The sequence below is a fragment of the Phacochoerus africanus genome, chromosome 7 (assembly GCF_016906955.1).
Source record: "Phacochoerus africanus isolate WHEZ1 chromosome 7, ROS_Pafr_v1, whole genome shotgun sequence".
NCBI lineage: Eukaryota > Metazoa > Chordata > Mammalia > Artiodactyla > Suidae > Phacochoerus > Phacochoerus africanus.
In genome coordinates this window covers 4611785-4632435 of record NC_062550.1, presented here as the reverse complement: position 1 = coordinate 4632435, position 20651 = coordinate 4611785, and positions in this window count along the sequence as shown.

Sequence of the window (20651 nt, the reverse complement as noted above, 5' to 3'; positions counted from 1 at the left end):
GCTACCACCTCTAAGAGTTCCCTCTAGCTTTGATTACCCCAAAGACAGGGGGCTCCGTCTCCCCCAGCATGGGCAGACAGTGGCTGGGAAACCCAGAGGAGACAGCAGAACTGCCAGGCTTGGGCTCCGGAGCCCACTGACTGCTGCCTCCGGGGCAGACTGGCAAATTCATGGACACGCCAGGACTCTCAGGCTCTTATCAAGAACGCTGGATGCCAATCGTCAGAGCAGGACGCATTCATTTGAACATGTCTGGGTAACGGTGCTTCCTGACACGCCGCCATAGGGGTTGACTCCAAGACAAATCACCGCCTGGACCACTCGACAGATTTGCCGTTATCTCCGTGTAACCGGCCTCTGCGGGGGGATAAACAGCCCGGATTGAAACGCTGCTGCGGCAAATGGAACTCTGTGGGGCTGGAGGACTCCCATTACGTTAATTGTATTCCCAAATGTTCCCTTTGTCTCGCACCTGCCACTCCAGATCTCTGGCGGATGCGTTTGTGCGCATTTGTGAATGCGCCGCCCTGGCTCAGCCGGCGGCATCCTCTGTGAGAGGCTCTCTCTCTGGCTGCCTCGGGGACCTCTGCTCTTCCCGCTCCGTGCGGGCTCTTACTTGAAGGATGGCCTTGTCCAGGTGCAAACGCTTTGCTTTAGATACGCGTGGGTTTGATTGATGCAAGGTCCCAATCTGGGAACACGGAGCCCAGAGGCGAGGTGCAAACTCTGGCCTCGGAGCCAATTACCACCTTCCTAATCCTGGCGTGAACATATGACCGGCATAATGGCTGGTCTATTTTTAAGCCACCAAAGGGATCGAGGCCAGCCTGACGTCCCCCTCCAGTCACAGCCCACTCTTTGATTTGGGGCTGTTCCTAGAGAAGGGACGTCTTTGGAGGGAGGGGAGATGGGGCTGGAAGAAGACCCGCGCATGGACCCCCCGGGCCCTGGGCCCCTGGGGGGAGCAGTGAACCCAGCACCTGTGGGAGCTGGCAGGGCTGGCAGGCTGGTCCTAGGAGTCAGAGGCGGTCAGCAAACATCTCAGCATGGAAATGTGGCCATGCTCCCCCCGCCTGCCCCAAGGCCTGGAGGCAGACAGAAGCCGCTCCAAGATGCTCTGAGAGCTCAGCCTGGGAGAGGATGTGGATTCTGGCGGGCACATCCTGTGCCCCCGCCCGCCTGTAGAGACTGAATCTGGTCACAGACCCCCCAACCACTAAATACTGACAGCGGTAAGTCATGTAAACGCACACGCCCTTCTGCTCTGAAGGTCTGCGCCTGGAGATTGATGCTGAGCATGTAAATAAGGGCATCTGGACAGGGCCAACTGTTCCCACACCGCTCACGGTGGCACAAATGTGCCCAGGAACTAAATGGTGGCACCCAGAAACATGTCGATATGCAGTCAAAGCGTAAAGAGCTCTAGTGGTGCAGGTCGCGGATCTGCTCGGATCCCGCATTGCTGTGGCCGTGGTGTAGGCTGACAGCTGCAGCTCTGACTCAGCCCCTAGGGAACCTCCAGATGTGGCCCTAAAAAAAAAGAGGAAAAAGCTCGGCACCGAGGGTTAAGTTCTCGGTGGAGGTTATGAAAGAGGGGTTATAACCGTGGTCTCAGAAGATCCTGCTGTGGCGCAGCCGAAACAAATCCAACTGGTATCCATGCAGATGTGGGTTCGATCCCTGGCCTCACTCATTGGGTTGGGGATCCTGTGTGGCTGTGGCTGTGGTGTAGGCTGGAAGCCCTAGCTCTGGTTTCACCCCTAGCCTGGGAACTTCCATATGCCACAAGTGCAGCCTTAAAAAAGGGGGGGAAAAAAAGTTCGGTTTTATTTGGGGACCGGCCGAGGCCCCTAGTCCAGCAGACAGCCTTTCGGACGGCTCCGAGGAACCATGCCGGGGCAGGGATGGGACTGTCGTTACGGGATTTCGGGGAAGGATGTTTTTGCAGTCAGGCACCGTCTCCGTGGAAGGTTGGTGCTAGTGACAAGAGCAGAGGCCTCTGTTAACGACTTTAGTGCTTTTCCAGGTAGGAGAAGATGCATGAAAACGGGTTCATAAAATTTCCTCCTGAAAATATGCAACTACCTGATGGCCTGTTCTGCCAGTTTCTCCCGGAGCACAGAGGGCCTCGTTCCTGATTTTCACCCTGAATTCACTTCAGGGGGTATTGAAAGTCGGCAACCACAGCGGCTCGTGACCTCATCCCGGTAGAGCCGATTGGCGAGTGGCCTTCTTTAGTTGGCCGTGTCCTTTGAAGCACAGAGGTTCTCATCTGGATGGAGTCCCAAATGACCTACCTTTTCCTAGACTGCAAGAATGTGCGACACCTAAGGACTCATCGCTCAGTCCATGGGCAGGGGGATAGAGCCCCAGGTCTCACCTGAGAGTTTATAGATTTTTGCTTTTACATTTGGATTTTGACTGACTTTGAGTTAACGTCTGAGTCGTAGGGTGGGAGGTAGGTGTCCAGCATCATTCACTGGCCTAGAGATACCCAATGTTCCCAGCACCGTTTGTTGAAAAGACTGTCTTTGCCCCATGCAGTGGTGTTGGCACCTTTGCCAAAGTCAACTGGCTGCAATTGCGAAGGGCCGTCTCCGGACTCTCAGATCTCTCATCTCTCTGTCTCTCCTTACGCCAGTACTGCGCGCTCTTGATGCCGATAGCTTTGTAGTAAGCTTTGAATTCAGGAAGCCTGAATCCCCCAGGGGGCTTTTCCTTTCCGAGATGATTTTGGCTATTCTGGGTTCCTGGAGCATGTGTATGAATTTTGGGTCAGCCCATCAATTTATTTTTTTTATGATTTTTATTTTTTGGCCATCAATGTATACAAAGAAGCCCGCTGGAATTCTGATAGGGACGGCATTGGCTCTACAGATCCGTGTACTGCCCTCTTAACAAAATTCGTCCTTCAGATCCCTGACCATAGGATGTATTTCCACTCAGCGACTCTCATGTCTTTCAACAATGTTTTGAATTTTCGGAGTCTGCTCTTTTGCGCTTCCTTTGTTAAATACATGCCTGAGTGTTTCATTCTTTTTGATGTGATCGTAAATGCTTTGTTTTTATGTTTCTTCTCAGTGTGTTCCTTGAGAGTGTATAGAGGAATGGAATTGATTTCTGTGTATTGATCTTGTATCTGGAAACCGTGGTGAACTCATTTACTAGTTCCAATACCTAATTGCACTAAGAATGTCGTTTCGCAGAGAGTACATTCCTTAGGATTTTATACAGACAAGATCATGTCATCTGCAAATAGAGATAATTTTACTTCCTCCTTTTCAATGTGGATGCCTCTTTTTCTTGCCTTATTGCCCCGGGTAGAGCCCCCAGGAAAACGTGGACTAGAAGTCATGAGGGGACATCCTGGCTTTGCTCCTAATCTCAGGGGGAGAGCATCCTGCCGTTCAAAGCCACCACATGTGATACTAGCCGTGGCTTTTTTTTTTTTTTTTGGTCTTTTTGGGGCCGTGCCCACAGCATATGGAGGTTCCCAGGCTAGGGGTCTAATCGGAGCTGCAGCCACCGGCCTACACCAGAGCCACAGCAACGCCAGATCCGAGCGGTGTCTGCAACCTATACCACAGCTCACGGCAACGCCGGATCCTTAATCCACTGAGCAAGGCCAGGGATCGAACCCACAACCTCGTGGTTCCTAGTCGGATTTGTTTCCATTGCACCACGACGGGAACTCCAGCACAGTATTCTTCTAGGAATTTATCCACTTCATGTAAAGTTTCATCTTCTCTTTTTTTTTTTTTTTTTTTTTTTTTTTGTCTTTTTAGGGCTGCACCCATGGCATATGGAGGTTCCCGGGCTAGGGGTCCAATCGGAGCTGTAGTCGCTGGCCTACGCCAGAGCCACGGCAACGTGGGATCCAAGCCACGTCTGCGACCTACACCACAGCTCATGGCAATGCCAGATCCTTAACCCACTGAGCGAGGTCAGGGATCAAACCGCATCCCCATGGATGCTAGCCACGACGGATGGTAACTGCTGAGCCACAACGGGAACTCCTCAAGTTTCATCTTAAATGGTCACAATTGTTTCCAAGTCACCTCTATTAGTTTCCTAGAGCTGCTGCCACAGCTTATCACGAACTTGGAGCCTTAAACCAACACTTTCTTCTCCGACAGTCTGGAGGCCAGAAGACGGACGTGGGTTCCCCTGGGCTGAAATCAAGGGATCAGGCGGGAGTGCTCCTGCCATGCCTTGTACCCAGCAGCCGTTCGACAGGTGTGTAGGCCTCATCACCAGCCACCATCCTCCTATGAGAAGGGATGTGCCTCGCCCACCTCGATGCCACTTGGAGATGGCAGAATTGGGATCCAGGTTGATCTCAGATGGGCTTGGGGGAGAGAGAGGGAGCGGAGACAGAGACGGAGAGACCAGGCACATCAAATGGTACAATCGAGCACATGAGGAGCTTTTCCCAGCGTGAATCCTGAGACATCTTAGGCCTAAAAAGAAGGGCAAGACTTCCCTGGCGGCTCAGTGTGTTAAGGATCTGGCATCGTCACTGCTATGGCTCGGGTTGCAGCTATGGCACAGGTGAGGCAAAAAAAAAAAAAAAAGAAGAAGAAGATGGGGGAGGAAAAGGATTCCATACTCTAGTAAATTAGCAGTTTGGGAGAACTTGAATTGACTGTGCTCTGACACTCAAAATGAACACTGGTGCTTTTAAGTTTCTGGGAAGAATGGGAGGTAGGGGGGGCAGGGCGAAGTGAACTGTATTTAGTCCACTGTTTCCCAGACTTAATTGCTTCCGAATCTTGTTTTCTCTGGATACCTGTCTACAGTCCAGAAAATTTAATTTTTTTAAATGTGCAAACTGGAAAGCGGATTCTTCCTTACCGCATAAGGAAGTGCTGGTGGGGGAGGAAGGTGGTGATAAAAATACAGCAGAAATACGAGAACATGAAACAGAAAAACAATGCGTCACACCAATAGCTGATTCTTTAATATAAGTAGCACAGGAGTCAACATCTGACCAATGGAATCATTAAAAAAGGGAAAATAAATCCAGAAGAAGAAAAAGGGACGTTACAGCTACAGAGAGGGGTTTCAAAGCCTCAGAGCACCACGCGCCGTTTTCTGATGGTAAATCTGAAAATCTCCGTGACATGGCCCATTTTCTGTGAATGTCCCCCCAGATGGATTCAAGGCAAAGTAAGCTGCCCTGGGATAAAAACCTCCTTCATCAGCTCTGTTCGCCAACATCAGAAACGCCTGTCAATGAACTCTGATGAGAAAATAAATCCACAGATGCTGTTCTCGGCGACAAGGCCGACCTGCTCATCGGCTCCGCCTAGGGTCATCTTGCCGGAGGCCAGGAGCCCTGGCAGGACACGCCCGGAATGATGGATAATTGAGAGTCGTAGCTTCTGAATAGAAAAGGACGGGAGAGCCCAGTAATAATCAGAGCGCAGGGAAGATCAATGTGATGCGATTAAGCCAAGTCACGGCAACAGGGGAGACACCAGATCTGGGTCAAGGGAAACGCCAACCTCCACTGTGGAGCAGGGCTGGCCTCTGCAAGACCCGCGAGGGGCACAGGGGCACAGGTGAAAGACCTCGGCGGTGACCGTGCCCTTGTGCGGCTCCAGGAGGGGCTGCCCCAGACGTGGTGCTGCTGTAGATACAGGTATCACGTATGTGCTTATGTTGCAGAAGGTCTGAAAGGGACCCACAAAGCTGACCCTGCACTCAAGGCTTCCGTTGCTTTTTTTTTCACCCTGTATCTGGGGGCGTGGTTTCATTTTTTTCCACGTATACACAGTTTGGTGCTTCATTCTTTGTAAAATTGGTCTCTTTCATTTTATTGTTTCTTTTATCCTCTATTTAGGCTTTACATTCTATCTTCTAAATCTTCAGCGATGACCACTGGTACTTTTCTACAAGAGAACAAGTCAGTAATTGTTATGGAAAGTTAAGGCCGTGAGAAAAAAGGGGGGGGGGGTGTAAACAGCTAATACAGTTTGGCAAAGTCCATCAGTGAGGGAAAGCTTTTGCTCTACCAACTACTTAAAATCAACACCAATAGGCGTCATGGCTGGTTTCCTTCCTCTCTCTCTCTCCCTCCCTCTTTCTTTTTTTTTTTATTTTTTTTTATGGCCATTCCTGTGGCCTGTGGAAGTTCCCAGGCTAGGGGACAAATTGGAGGGGCAGCTGCCGGCCTGCACCACAGCCCCGGCAACATCCAAGCTGCATCTGTGACCGACACCACAGCTCATGACAAGGCCGGATCCTTAACCCATTGAGCGAGGCCAAGGGTGGAACCTGAGTCCTCATGGTCACGGTGCCAGGTTCTTAACCGGCTGAGCCACAGGGGAGCTCCTTCCTTTCTCTTCTTTAGTGCTTTTAAAAAGCCAAGTCCATCCACTATCTAGGAGTTAAATCCATGAAGACCTGGGGGATATCTTTTTAACGCCTCAGAAAACATCAATTTCTCCTCCTCTGTCCTATAGCTTTTATCAAACACGAATGCTGACTGAGTCTTTTATCATATTACATGTTTCGGTTAGTCAAAGACTGATTTCTCTTTTAAGTTGTTCAGATAAATTCTCTTCTAACATTTCCTGCTGGTGTATTCCCTAACAGAGTTTTAAACTATTTTATAGTCCCCTCAGGAAAAAAAGAAGAAGATGCAGAAGCTGCTGGACCATTAGTCAGGGTGAGGCTTACAAAAAAGAGGATTCACTATTTTAATTAAATGTTTTCGGCACAGGTGAACTCACGAATGTTCTTGTGACTTTGATCCAACATCATTGATCACTGGTTGACTCATGAGCGTGAGTGTAAGCAGGAAACTCACACCCAGTAGAAATACAAATGGCTTTATATTTTCTAATAATCTTCTGGCCAAAAAAATAAATAAATAAAATTTCAAAAAGCTATTTTAGGAGTTTGACTATGTATTCAATAAAATATAAAGCATAACTTCAGCCAAGTCAGGCGCTCCCTTTGTAGCTCAGCAGGTTAAGAACCCAACATAGTGTCCTTGAGGATGCAGGTTCGATCCCTGGCCTCGCTCAGCAGGTTAAGGATCCATGGTGGCTGGGGCTGTGGCTGTGGTGGAGGCTGGCAGCTGCAGCTCCGATTCAGCCCCTGGCCTGGGAACCTCCATATGATGCAGGTGCGGCCCTAAAGATAATAATAATAATGATAATGCATTTTAAAATGCAAGTCAAGTGTAGGGAGTAGAAAATCACAAAAGAGCATCACCCCAACCTAACAATGAGAAAAAGCCGCAGATTCTTCAAAATCGCCACTTTTTCCTTGGGCCCCTGAGAGAGCTCAGATCACAAGGAAATGAAGGCACGGGGGGGCGGGGGGTGTCTTTTTTGTTTGGTTTGGTTGGTTTGGTTTGGTTTGGTTTGATGGGCCGCGCTTTGCCACAGAGATCTAGGGAGGGGGGTTCTAAACGGTGGCAGCTCCCCCTGAGCTGAGATGGGACCACCAGTGGCTCTACCCTCAGCAGAGCTGGGAGGAAAGGGCCCCACAAAGACAGGTCAGGAGAAAAGAGCTAACACTTTCACAAGTGGCTGAGGCCCCAGACCCAGCGCAGCCCGTGCTTACTCACTGGCTCTTTTCCTTGGGCCCCGGTCTGGTGACCACTAGGAACAGCGGGGACAGGAGGAGGGACAGGTGAGGGGCCCAGAGAAAGCTGTGCGTCCTTTGGTACACACGCCTCCAAGGCAGCCTCCTTTCCCAGACTCTCCTCTTTATAAAAAGCAAAGCCTCCAGCCACGGGGAGGCGGGCGGAAGTCCTCCAACCACAGGGCAAAGGCAGCGCTGGAGAAGACAAGCTAAAGGCACCTTCCATCGTTTTATGGCAGCACCATCAAAAGCGCAAATTCAACCCAAAGTCAGAGGACAGAAGGGAAAGTCAAGATAAGAGCACAGCGAAGTCTATCCCGTCTCTCGGGATAGAACACGATGAAAGATAATATAAGGAAAAGAATGCGTGTATACGTGTGACGGGTCCCTATGCTGTACAGCAGAACCTGGCGCAACATGGTCAATCAACTCTACTTTAACCAAAAAACAATGAAAGAGCAGAAATCAACAATATGGGAAGCAGACACATGAGGTAAGTCCATGAAATAAAAAACGGTACTTTGAGAGGATCAATAAAGTTGATAAATATCTAATCTGAATAAGCCCCAGCCCCAAAAAGGGACAAGATATTATGCAAAAAAAAGAAGGGGAAACACTCAAGACCTTACAGACTTCAAAAAGAGAAAGACTATTAGTGACAACTTTATGTGACTAAATTGACTGACTTTGAAAAAACGGACAAATTCCCCCCCAAAAGACACAGGCTACCAACCCTCAAGAAAGGAGAAATAGATGGCTTATGAGACCCACCCATTTGCTGAAGAAACTGAGCTCGTTATCAAACACCTTATTATGACCAAAAAAAAAAAAAAAAAAAAACCCTCAAGGCCCAGATGGTTTCACTTCTACCAAACAATTAAGGAAGAAATACTCTAATCTTTCACAAACGCTCTCAGAAAACAGACAGGGGAACAGCTCCCAGCCTGTTTTGTGAGGTGAGCGTAAGCTCTAATAACAGAGACCTGGCAGAAAAGAAAATTACAGACCCAAACCCCTGCTGATGATAAACACCAAAAGTGCTTAAAATATGAGCAAAGCAAACGCACCCTTGTATGAAAAGGATAATGCTCAATTACCAAGATTCCTTCATCCCGAGAAGGCAGGATTGGTTCCTCACCTAAAAACAATCAGATGAATTCATCCTGTTAACGAAATAAAAGAGAAAAAAATACGACTGTTGAAGTCATGGGAAAAGCATTTAACAAAATTCAACCTCCATTCAGGATTTAACAAAAAAAAAAAAAAAAAAGAACTCTCCCAAACTGGGGATAGCTAGAAATCTTATGAATCGGTTAAAAGGCATATATGAGAAACCCGGTACTTAGCATCTTACCTAACTGTGGGTGGGGACCACGTACCCCAGAGATCGGCAATAAGGCAAGGCCACCCACCCTGTGACTTGTGTAACGCTGCCCTAGAAAGTCCTAGAAAGTCCTAGAGGCTGTGGAAAGCTGAGCTCAAGGTCCTTCTACTTCCACCATCCTACCTCCTACCTCGGAAGAGAGGAGCAAGAAAAATAAAAGCCATCCAGGATGAAATGACAGGTGTAAACTCTCTCTTTCTTCTTAGGGCCACACCTTCGGCACATGGAGGTTCCCAGGCTAGGGGATGAATCAGAGCTGCAGCTGCCGGCCTGCACCACAGCCACGGCAACGCCGGATCCTTAACGCACTAAGCAAGGCCAGGGATCGAACCTGCATCCTCTTGGATGCTAGTCAGATTCGCTTCGCTGAGCCATGACAGGAACTCTGCAAACTCTCTCTATGCACAGACCTGTGCTCATGAGTCTGGCCCACCCTAAGGAGTCTGGGAAATAATCCCCAGCGCTAACATACAAATTTAGCAAAGTCACAGAATACCAGCAACTAAGAAAATTAGTTTGGGTTTTATACATTAGCAACAAACGATTGCAAAATGAATTAAAAAAAAAAAAACCAAAAAACTGTTTAAAATAGTACCGAGAATCATAAAATCCTTCAGAACACATTCCCAAAAGATGTGTCAAGGCCACCAGCTAAAAAACTGCGGAGAGGACTTAAGGAAATTCTAAACAAAGTGAGCAATCAACCACATTCACGTATCGGAAGACTCAATAGTATTAAAATGTCAGTTCCCAGCCACTTTAATCTGGAGATTCGATTCCCTCCCAATCAGAGTCCCAGCAGGCCTCCTTAATAGAAATTGATGAAATGATGACAAAATTTATATGGAACGGCGAAGGACCCGAAATAGAGCCATGACAACAGAAATGTGCCCGTGAGCATCTGAACTGAGGTTATAGTGTCCAAGGAACTACATCGTTCATTTTCCTTAATCTTAACGAATTCAAGCAGCCGCATGTGTCTAGCGAGTAGCTGGCTGCAGAGCGCAGACCTGGAGGAGCCACAGCGGCCTTGAAAAAGAACCTCATGGCAGGATTGACCCTCCCCGCGTTCAAAGCTTACTACAGAGACACAGCCGTCAGGACACCGTGGCGCTGGCGTGGGAAGAGACAAACCAACCTAGGAAGCAGAAGAGGGAGTACGGACTCTATTTGGCCGCTTGATTTAGAGTTGCCAAGGCAGTCCTTGGCGTGAAGGAACAGAACATCGTTCACCAAGTTATTCTAAAATGCACATCCGTGTGGGAAAAAGCCAAATCTCAGCCCTGTCTCCTGCCATGCACAAAACGTGTGTTTGATAAGCAGCAGAAGCCTACATGCAAAGCTGAAACAGAAAAGAATCTAAAGAAGCAGAGATAGAGGCGTTCCCGTCATGGCACATCAGAAACAAATCCAACTAGTGTACATGAAGATGCGGGTTCGATCCCTGGCCTCACTCAGTGGATCAGGGATCCGGCATTGCCATGAGCTGGGATGGAGGTCGCAGACGCGGCTCGGATCCAGCATGGCTGTGGCTGTGGTGTAGGCCGGCAGCTGTAGCTCTGATTCAGTCCCTAGCCTGGGGTCTTCCCTATGCCATAGGTGCGGCCCTAAAAAGCAAAAAAAAAAAAAAAAAAAAGACACAGATGCAGTTATACATACATATAACTGAATCACTTCACTGTACACCCGAAGCTACTACAACATTGTAAATCAACTATATTTCGATCAAAAGTTAAAACGACAATTTTGGGGAAGGAATTAAGAGAAAATGTTTGCGTCTTGGCGACTGGCATGTTCTTAGGACTGGGAATTTTCTGGGCGGAGATGTTCTGTATCTTGATAGGCACTTGGGTGACAGTGGCAGAGATGTTTTTCAAAACTCCCCAGACAGTAAGCTTCAGATGGATGGTTTCACTGTGCATGAATTAATCCCTCTGCTGCACATAAAAAAAAAAGAGAACTGGAAATGAATATTGCCCCCTAATTAGGGACGAGCATGCTGAAGGGTTCGGGGGGAAGTTTACTAATAGCTCGGATTCCTGTGTTGCTGTGACATAGGCTGGCGGCTACAGCTCCAATTAGACCCCTAGCCTGGGAACCTCCATATGCTGCGGGGGTGGCCCTAGAAAAGTCAAAAAAAAAAAAAAAAAGGAATATAATGAACTCGTTTACCAGTTGTCAAAGAACCTTTTAAACAACCTGGTAAAATGGGTGTTGTATGGAGATGGTCAATTTGTATGTTCACAGTCATCTCAAATCTGAAAAATGTGCCTATTTCCTTAAGTCTAAAGCACGACTGCTTTTAAGACTAAACACAGATCTGAGTACCAGCTTTTCCTCTTGGGACCATGGTCAGGTCTGAGTCTAAACCACCTGCACCCATTCGCTTAGGACTTTGCTCCACATCGAGCCCTTGGACAGGCCTTCTCAGACCCCAGCCTCCCTCCTCATACGAGATGCCTGTGGCTTCATCGCTCTTCTTCCCCTGGGAGAAGGGGGCGCGGGGGACAAAGCCGCTGATGTGTCCACAGCTTCTAGAATGGTCTCTGCAGACAGCAGGTGCACAGCTGTGTTACTGGGCTTGTTTTCTCCTTCAGATTCAAAAGCTTCCTCTAAACCCCTCCTGGCAGTTGGCCTGCAAAGGGCCCCATGGCACTGACACGGTTTTTCATGCCACGTACAGTGCCTTTAGGATTGAGAACGCCAGCGTTTTCTTTGCTTTTCCTGTTTTGTTATTTTATAGCTTGGTGGGGTTTTTTGTTTGTTTGTTTGATTGTTTGTTTTTTAGAGCCGCACCCGTGGCATATGGAGGTTCCCAGGCTAGGGGTCCAACCGGAGCCACAGCTGCTGGCCTACACCACAGCCACAGCAACACTGGATCCTTAACCCTTGGAGTAAGGCCAGGGATGGAACCGGCAACCTCATGGTTCCTAGTCGGATCCATTAACCACTGCGCCACGACAGGAACTCCATGGATTTTTCATTACTTTAAGTGAATTAAATGGAACTGGTTTACTGAGGCATCCTGACTTGTCAGGACTATAAATAGACCCCTTTTTATGTCTCCCAAACCCGAATCCAGGGGGATCTGTTGAACCCCTTTCGGCTAGAGAGGCCGTCTCTCAACGATGTTTTGGCCACATTCCAAGGTCTCCTTCTCACTTTTGTCTGTGGAACAGTCTCTCGTTGCTTAAGACTAAGCCCTGTTGACTTCTGAAGAATGTTGGGCTCAGCCACAATGCGGGGGTGTCTCGCTCCCTCCCCCAGCGCTGGCCGGAGCTGTTTGGGGCCTCGGGGACTCAGGGACTCTGCTGGGTCTGAGAGGCGTTCTCTCTCTCGACGGGACCTCACTCTTGGCCAGGCCATCTTGGTCCTTGTGTCTGGAGCACTCAGGGCAAGAGGGCTCAGGCTCCCGGCAAGGTGGTCGCCCCTCCGCCGCCCCCACGCAGGCTCCTGCCCCGACTGGGGCAACGCTGAGGGCTGACCCCACAGGCACGCTCCGAGCCCCAGGCCCGCAGCCTTGTGTCCCCACCCTGCCATTTTCACTGTGCTTTCCAAGGTCATCTTGACCATAGAAGGCTGGGAAATGTACTCCAGCTTTGTGCCCAGAAAGAAGGAAAAAACAGGTTTGATAAAGAACCGGGCTGCCGGAGTTCCCATCGTGGCTCAGAGGGTAATGAACCCGACTAGTATCCATGAGGTTTTGGGTTCGATCCCTGGCCTCCATCAGTGGTTTAAGGATCCGGCGTTGCCGTGAGCTGTGGTGTAGGCTCGGATCCAGCATTGCTTGTGGCGTAGGCCGGCAGCTGTAGCTCGGATTCGACCCCTAGCCTGGGAACCCCCATAAGCCGGGAATGCAGCCCTGAAAAGACAAAAAAAAAAAAAAAAAAACACCCGGGCAGCCAAGGCAAGTTTTTGGTTCTGGTAGAGGCCATAGCTAAGACTCTTCAAGTGTGGGTGCTGACAGCCTTCAGAATAGAAGCCTTCATTCTCATATTTGGGCCTTGGCTACAATGGGGAATGCCCAGCTCAGTACCCTGCTACAGGGCAGGCCCAGAAATTAAATAACTTCCCTGACAGGAAGAGGCTTCCACGGAGCCTGGAGCCTGAGGTGGACTTTGGAAACTCACGGGCAGATCACGTGAACCTCCCATCTTTGAAAATGCTCAGGGGTGGAGTTCCCATTGTGGCTCAGCGGTAATGAACCCAACCAGTATCCATGAGGATGCAGGTTCGATCCCTGGCCTCGCTGAGGGGGTTAAGGATCCGGTGTTGCCATGGGCTATGGTGCAGGTCGCAGATGCAGCTTGGGTCCCGTGTTGCTCTGGCTGTGGTGCAGGCTGGCAGCTGCAGCTCCGACTTGACCCCTCAGCCTCAGACCTTCCATATGCTGTAGATGTGGCCCTAAGAAAAAGAAAAGAAAATGCTCAGATAGGATTGAGAGAGTTGGCAGTTTTTATTGTGGAGGTTTTATTTGTGGTGCTTGGAGTGTGACCAGCAGGTTTCTAGGGACACAGAACCGTTCAGAATCCAGAAGATTCCCCAGCTACATCCTGATGCTCTGGACCCTGGGGAAGGACCGCTGGAAGAGGTGGTTTCAGGGCACAGCTCCGCACAGCGGGCTAAGCCGGGAGGCTAAGCGTGCGATGGGGGGGTTGACCAGTTACCCCGGGTTTGGGGGTTGACCATGGGTGGTAACTGGGAGCACAGGCTTCTCAGCCTCCAAAGTTCCCCCAGAGCGGTGAGAGGAGGCCAGCAGCAGAGACCAGGGTAAGGGAGGGGGAGCGCAGCCACAGGGCCCTAGAACCATGGGGGACAGTCATGGGGTCCCAACAGCATCCGGAGACAGAACAAGACAGAGCAGCGCTGGCTACTGAGCTCTATGGCCCAACCAGCAAGACCAAGGACCAAGTTCAAGTCAAGACCCAGAAATGGCTCTACCTGCTGTGTGACCAGGACAAGTTTCTTGCCCTCTCTGAGCCCATGTCCTCATCTGGCAAGGGGGGACCATGATGCTACCACCCCTTGGGCTTGGTGAGGGTCAGATGACACGGATGCAGCACCAACTAACACAGCCCGGACCACAGAGTAAACACTCAGAAGAGCTATCAGTTATGCTTCCCATGAAAATTGGGAGCAAGAGGAGGGTGTCAGGCATTGATGCCAAGTAAGGTTGATTGGAAAGTTCCCGAAACTGAAATAAGAGGAGGGCTTAAATTCAAAGTTAAGCAGAAGGGACTGTCAGCCTCCAGTCCTCAGACGCAGACTCTGAGACAGCTCTGCTGGCAGGAAGCTTCCTGGGAGGGGCTCTTGGAACAAGACCTGTGGGGGGAGGGGAGGAAGCAAGACTGGGGGAGGGAGACGCTGCATGGCCGTCACAAGCGCCTCTGTCAATCCCATGGAACGTTCCGGAGCTGGGATGGCCCTTCGGGACCGTCCCCCATGGACCAGTCCTTGGACGTGCGGTTCTGGGAAGGCGGTCTGGCCGTGGGTGGAATGATATCTTCCTTTGAGAGCAAGGTTTGGAAGGAGCCGCCGCTGAGAGCTACCCGCCCCCCGTGCTCCCAGCTCGGGGAACACGAGGAGCTCAGTCTTGAAAGGAGATCTGGGTGGCCCCCAGGGTCTCTTCCAGGTGCCATCACCATCAACGGGACATGCTCCCAACGTCTGAAAAGTCCAAGGAAGCAAATGAAAGCTCAGCCCGACTGTCCCGTGCTCAGCAAATAAAAACACAGCTTTGGTCTTTCTTACATCTCAGCAGTGACTTCTCAGAAAATATACAGGAAACTGGTGACGGTTCACGATAGGATGGTGCTGCCAGTAGAGCCACTTGGTTAAAAGAAAAGAGGACCAGGTGGGAGTGGACCTTCTAGGGCTGCAGTTTGGCCTGGTGGACGGCGGTCAGGGCACAGACCAGAGAGCCCAGGGAGCATCCGCTGCGCCGTCCTGGGGAACTGCTGAACTTGATCTGAGCAGCTCTTTTGCCAGGCCCTGGGCCACCTGCTGGGGACAGGGAAGAATGAGACATCAGCGCTGCCCTCGAGGAACTCACAGTCTCGTAACTCAAGTGATGGCTTGTAATAGGCCTAAGCCTGGGGGCCCGGTTGCGGGAGGAGGGGAGGGGCGGGTGGAGGCACACAGCCAAGGGCCCCCTCCGCCGCCGAGTTAGTTGTTCCAGAAGGTTTCTCAGAGGAGGGACCTTTGCTCCTTATCGTCGCATAGACGGGTGGACAGAGGAGGGAGGCAGGAAGAGGGCAGTGCTGGAAACAGAGCCTGGAAACGGTTTGGGGGCGTTTGAAGGCCCTGGTTGCCGAGCAGGTGCAGGATGGAGAAGGCAGGAAGCACACCAGCCTCCTGGCCTGGCAGCGACCTGGGTTGAGCCCCACTTGCTGAGATGGGCTCCAGGGAAGGCTTCAGGTCCACAGGCTACAATCCCAGCAGGCTGGGTACCCAGGCTCAGTGCTCACACAGTCACTGAGGGTGGGCGGGACTTTTCCCAACACAAGACACAGACGAGGCAGTAGGCTAACCAGCTGGGACAGGTTTTCACCCCTGATCCCAAACCAACCACCCGGGGTAGAGGGTGCTGGCTGAAACCCCAGGGCAAGTCCTCTTGCTGGCAGAAAGCAGTGGCCACCCCATCCTCCAAGGCGACAGCCTGCACACAACTTGCCAAAGCATCTCTGCCTTTCCAAGCTCTGCAACTGTCCTGGGATTTGGGGCAAGTTTTACAATTAATTTTTATGTTCATCCGATGAGAACAGCTAAGAAAACCCAAAGGGGAAGACCCCTCTAGATAGGAATGCAAGACACAGACCTGAAACCACTTAAAAAGGAGGGTTTGAGGAAATCAGTGCATCGCTAGGTAAAGTTGGCCCCACGCTAGATAAGACTCTCGGATAAGATGCAGGAAACATCTATCGATGAGAGAGAGGAAAAGACGTCAGTGGACGGTATCAGGATATCGGTTTAAATATTTGGGAAAAGTCAAGTTGGAGCCTCATCTACAGGCCAGACTCGTTCCAGAAAGAACTTTAATTCCAGAGGGGCATGAAGACCTCCGGTTTAACACAGCGAGAAACCAAGACCAGTCAGAGGCGTTTGCGAGACTGCCGGTTCAGGTCTCTTCTCGGGGGAGGCAAGAGCCTTCCAGGCCTGGGAGGCACGACTGATTCCGTACAAACACGAAACTTCCCTGTGCCTTTCCCACTCGCCTGTCTTATGAGGGGACAGTGGAATTTTTCACACATCCTTGCAAAAGATGAAAGGCAGAGGCAGGTGTCTGGCCCCAGCTGTCTTCCACGAAGCCAGACGTTGAAGAAATTTGCAAAACCGTGAAACAGTGCCACTCTTCCCGCTTTGCTTTTTTTTTTTTTAAGGAAAATTGTTTTCTTGAAACCATGCCATTTGTGTGGTCAGATAATGAGTTTGTGTTCAAAACAGCATTCTGAGCCATCCTCCACTTACTATGGTAAAGACTCATAAATCTATACAAACAAAAGCTCTTTGGGGTCTTAAAAGATTTTTAATGGTGCCAAAGGATTCTGGGACCAAAAGGTCTGGAGTGAGGGCCTTTGGCTAGAGGCAGGCACAGAGCCCGGTGAGAGTGGACAAGCTACATGTAAGGTTATTTCAGGAAAACAACACTTACAAAAATAGGTAAAATGCTGTCAACACATGCAGCCAATATGACACAGGACAGGTTAATATCTTTAATATAGAACGAGCTCATACAAATTTCTCAGACCCCAGAAAAGGACACTGACAATCCACAAAAGAAATACAACTGCTTAACATGAAAAGATGTTCAACTTTGGTAGAAACCAAAAAAAAAAAAAAGAAAAAGGCAAACTAAAATACAATGCAATTTTCCCATGATCAGAGTAGCAAATATTCAGCCAGAATAGAATACTCAGTGCCGGCCCGATGGTAAACGGACATGTGTATCCTTGCTGGTGGCGGTGGAAATGGATACAAACATTTCCGGGAACAATTTGTCAATACGTGATGGGAGCCTCAAAGGCTTTCACATTCTTCAATCCAGCCATTCCACCTCTGAGAATCTATCCTAAGGACGTAACGTGACACTGGGAAAAGCTTTATGGACAGATATTCATCAACTTCTGATGGTGAAAAATTAGTAACAGCATTGGTGACCAAGCATTGGCACAAGCTGACGGAGGATACAGAGCCTTTTCAAAATAAAGTTAGTAACACAGGGATAAGTAGCCATAATGCAAAGGGGAAACAGCCACACAACAGGGCATTGTTAGGGAAGGTAGTACCACCATCGTGTTAAAACAAAAAGCAGAGAAACCATGATTGGGGGAGGGGGGAGACAGGAAGGAGACACCAAAGGTTAAAATTTCACTTTTTGCTTTCTATCACTTTATTTTCCAAAATGTCTATGATGTGAAGGTTGGCTTTGATCATGAAAAGAACAGGTGCACTGTTGCCTGTTTAGGGAGAGGAGTGACGTTCCAGCGAGGCGTCACCCCCACCGCCTCTGCTGCGTCTGCGCTGCACCAGCCACCACACCCGACGTTGGGACCCGGGGGCTCAACCAGAGTCCTCAGCTCTGCTCACACGCACTGGGGGATGGAACCGTCCTAACCCCAACCCCCTCCCTACACCGCAAGCTTCTGCGGCTGCCCCACCCTCGGCTCCACCTTCTCCAGCGTCCAATCCTGTGGTGTTACCTCCACACCCCCAATCGAAGGCTTCCTGAGCGGAAGGGGTCTGTCCTACAGCTCTGGCTGCAAGACACCGGAGACACCTGCAAAGCTCTCTCCTCTCCCCCCCAAACTCTGCCCCCCCCATCCCAGTACTTGCCCCCATGTGTGTCCTTTACCTCGGCCACAGGGCTTCTGCTCCCTTAAGATAACCTCTCCCCACATCTGTTCCTTCTTCCGGAGGCGGGGCTGCCAGGACTGGGGTCCAGCAGGTGGTTGGTTCTGTCCCTCTAGACAACAGCAGCTTGTGCATCAGGAAAGTCTTACCTGCATCGCCATAGGCCTTCCTGCACTCCGCGTCACTACGCACTCAGGGTGCGCTCACCTGGGACCCACCAGACGGGTCTATGCTTCTTCCTAGAACCACCGGGAAGCTCTAGGACATGGAGGTAATCCCAAAGTTACGTCATACTTTGGGCCAGGAAGTCACCCCTGCGTCTAAATCTGATCTGAGTGCTGCGCTCCTGCGCCACGACGCCTACTTACCAGACGGGGTACCGCACAGACCAGAGGAGTCACGAGACAGTCCAAATTATGTCAACACCATGAAAAACATACAACTTTCCTTCACATGCACGGCTTAACACTACCAACTGCCTGTCCCTTTGGAAACTCAATACCTGTTCTTTTGTATTTAGAGAAGTATGTACAAAGCAGCTCCCCTCCCCCACCACCTTCTCCAGTCGCGCCTCCCAGTCACGTGGTCTCGCTCTGGGCTGCCCGGTGCTTGGGTCTCATCCTCTTGCGCTGGGGACCAGGGTGTCTTCCGCTAGAGCGCCCAGGGGGCTTCTTCCACACCCAATGTGGGGGCGCCCCCGAGCCTCCAGTCTCCTCCGGTTTCCAAGGCTGCAGGGAGCTAAGCGAGCAGACAGCGGGTGTCAACAGCACCAGTCCCCAGCGGGCAGCCGCAAGCACCGACAGGCACCAAATCGCCAAGCCAAATGGAGCTGGAGCAGCAGCCCGGGCCACGCGCAACCCAAGGGCAGGGGGCTGGGTCACGCGTGCGGACAGGCGGCGTGGGCAGCCTCCGCCAGGGGATCGGGCTCTGGTCACGGGCAGCGGCACAGCTGGAAAATGCAGCGCAAACGCAAGCACAGTAGGACTTCTAAAGGCCCCTCGAAGAGACGCAGGGGCCAGTGTGCTGGGTCTCCTCCCCTAGCCAGGCTGGGCCACGTGGGAAGCCTGCAGGGAGGGTGTCAGTTACCCTCGCAGGTTTCTTTTCTCCGGGGTCGCTGTACCCTTCCCCTGAGGGCACCTCTACCTGGCGGGCAGACAGGACAGAACTGAGCAGCACGTGCCAGTCATCTGCCCCCTCCGCCAGAGGCCCCAGCCCCTAAGAGTGGCCCCACTGGGCACCCTCCCCAGCCTTACACCTAAAGAGCACCATGGTCCCGCCTGAACAGCCGCGGCTGCAACCCAGGGGGGGAGCCTGAAGCCTGTTTTCAGGCAGTTGTTCCGCAGGGCAACTGGGCTAACAGTTTATGACGAGTGGGTGGCAGTGCCCACGAACCCCCGCAACCACAGAGCATCCTTGACCTTGCTTCAGAGGTTGCTTCGGGGATGCAGTCACTTTCCCCAGCATCATCAAAACTCTCAGGAAGAGGGGATGGGCGCTCTGGGGATCCCAAGACACAGGTCTTTGGGTGGGTGCAGAGGCAGCTCCCCCGGCAGTCAAGCTGGGACCGGCGAGAACAGAGGTGGATGAAGCCGGGGTGAGACAGCCCATCCCCCCCAGTCCCGGCGGCCGTGCGATGCGGTTCATTTGGCCTTGAAACATGGCGGGGGCATCACAGTCCAAAGGGCTCGGCCGCGCCTCAGAAAGTGATTCTGGGCATCCCTCCCCCCAAGGGGAAGTGCCAGCCACCCACCGCTAAGAGGCACAGCTCCATCCTCACAAGGAGGACATGAGCACCAGCTCTGCAGTCACCGCATGAGGGCCAAGGCCGTCCACAGCTCTTGTCCTTCAAGGATGCCCGCAAGGCCCTGGCTGGGGCTGCCAGAGGCAGACAGAGACCCCCTGACCTTAAGGACTTCGTGATGCATCCTTGAGGCGCGGCGGGGGGGGGGGTGTCCCCAGCTCTAAGCCCATGTTTTCTTGGACAAAAGCTAGACATGTGATGGACAGCCCAGGCCTGGGGAGGGCATGCCACACGGAGGCCTAGAGACGACGTGTGTAGCCGAAGGGGCCAAGGTGAAGGCCACGTGTCCCCTGAAAGGAGACAGAACAGATTCCAAGCTAGACCCACCACCGAGGAGGAGGAAGAAGCACTGCACATTACGGCTGAGTGCCACCGGGGGCCAGGGCACCAAAGCGAGCCTCTGGAGCCCACCCTCCAGCCTGCTGGGGCTCAGGCAAGGATGGACTCCGATGTGCTGCCTGGAGTGACCCAAAGTCATAGTGACCTTCTTAGCGGGCCAGTTCCAGATTCCCCCACATTCCCGGTGCCATCAGAGCACTAGCCACCAAAGTCAGCATGGATGAACCTCCCCCAAGGCTGCACAATCACTTCCCCAGTGGCAACAATGGGGTGCCCGGCCGGCAAAGTCACGTGCAGGGTACAGCCTGCCCCCCCCCAGGAATGCTGGAATTACATCCCAGCCGTGATCGCTTGGCCCCTGCCTGCTCCACTGAGCTCCGGCGGGGCTGGCAATGACCTACAGGTGGGAAGCCAGACTTCCTCTCCGGGTACCGCCATCAAGACACCAGCCTGGCCACAGTGGCTTCTTTCTGTCATCGGTGAGCTCATCCCGGAGAACAGGGGGACCAGGTCGGGGAGCTGCCTCGGGACCTGCAGAGGGTGGAGCGGGAGCAGCTGTGCTGGGAAAGGTCGGCCCAGAGGGCCTGAAGCACATTGTGGGGTCAGCGAAACCTGGGAGCAGAGCTGTGGGTCACTAGAAGAGCTGGAATTGCAAGCACGAGGCGGGGACATGCAGGA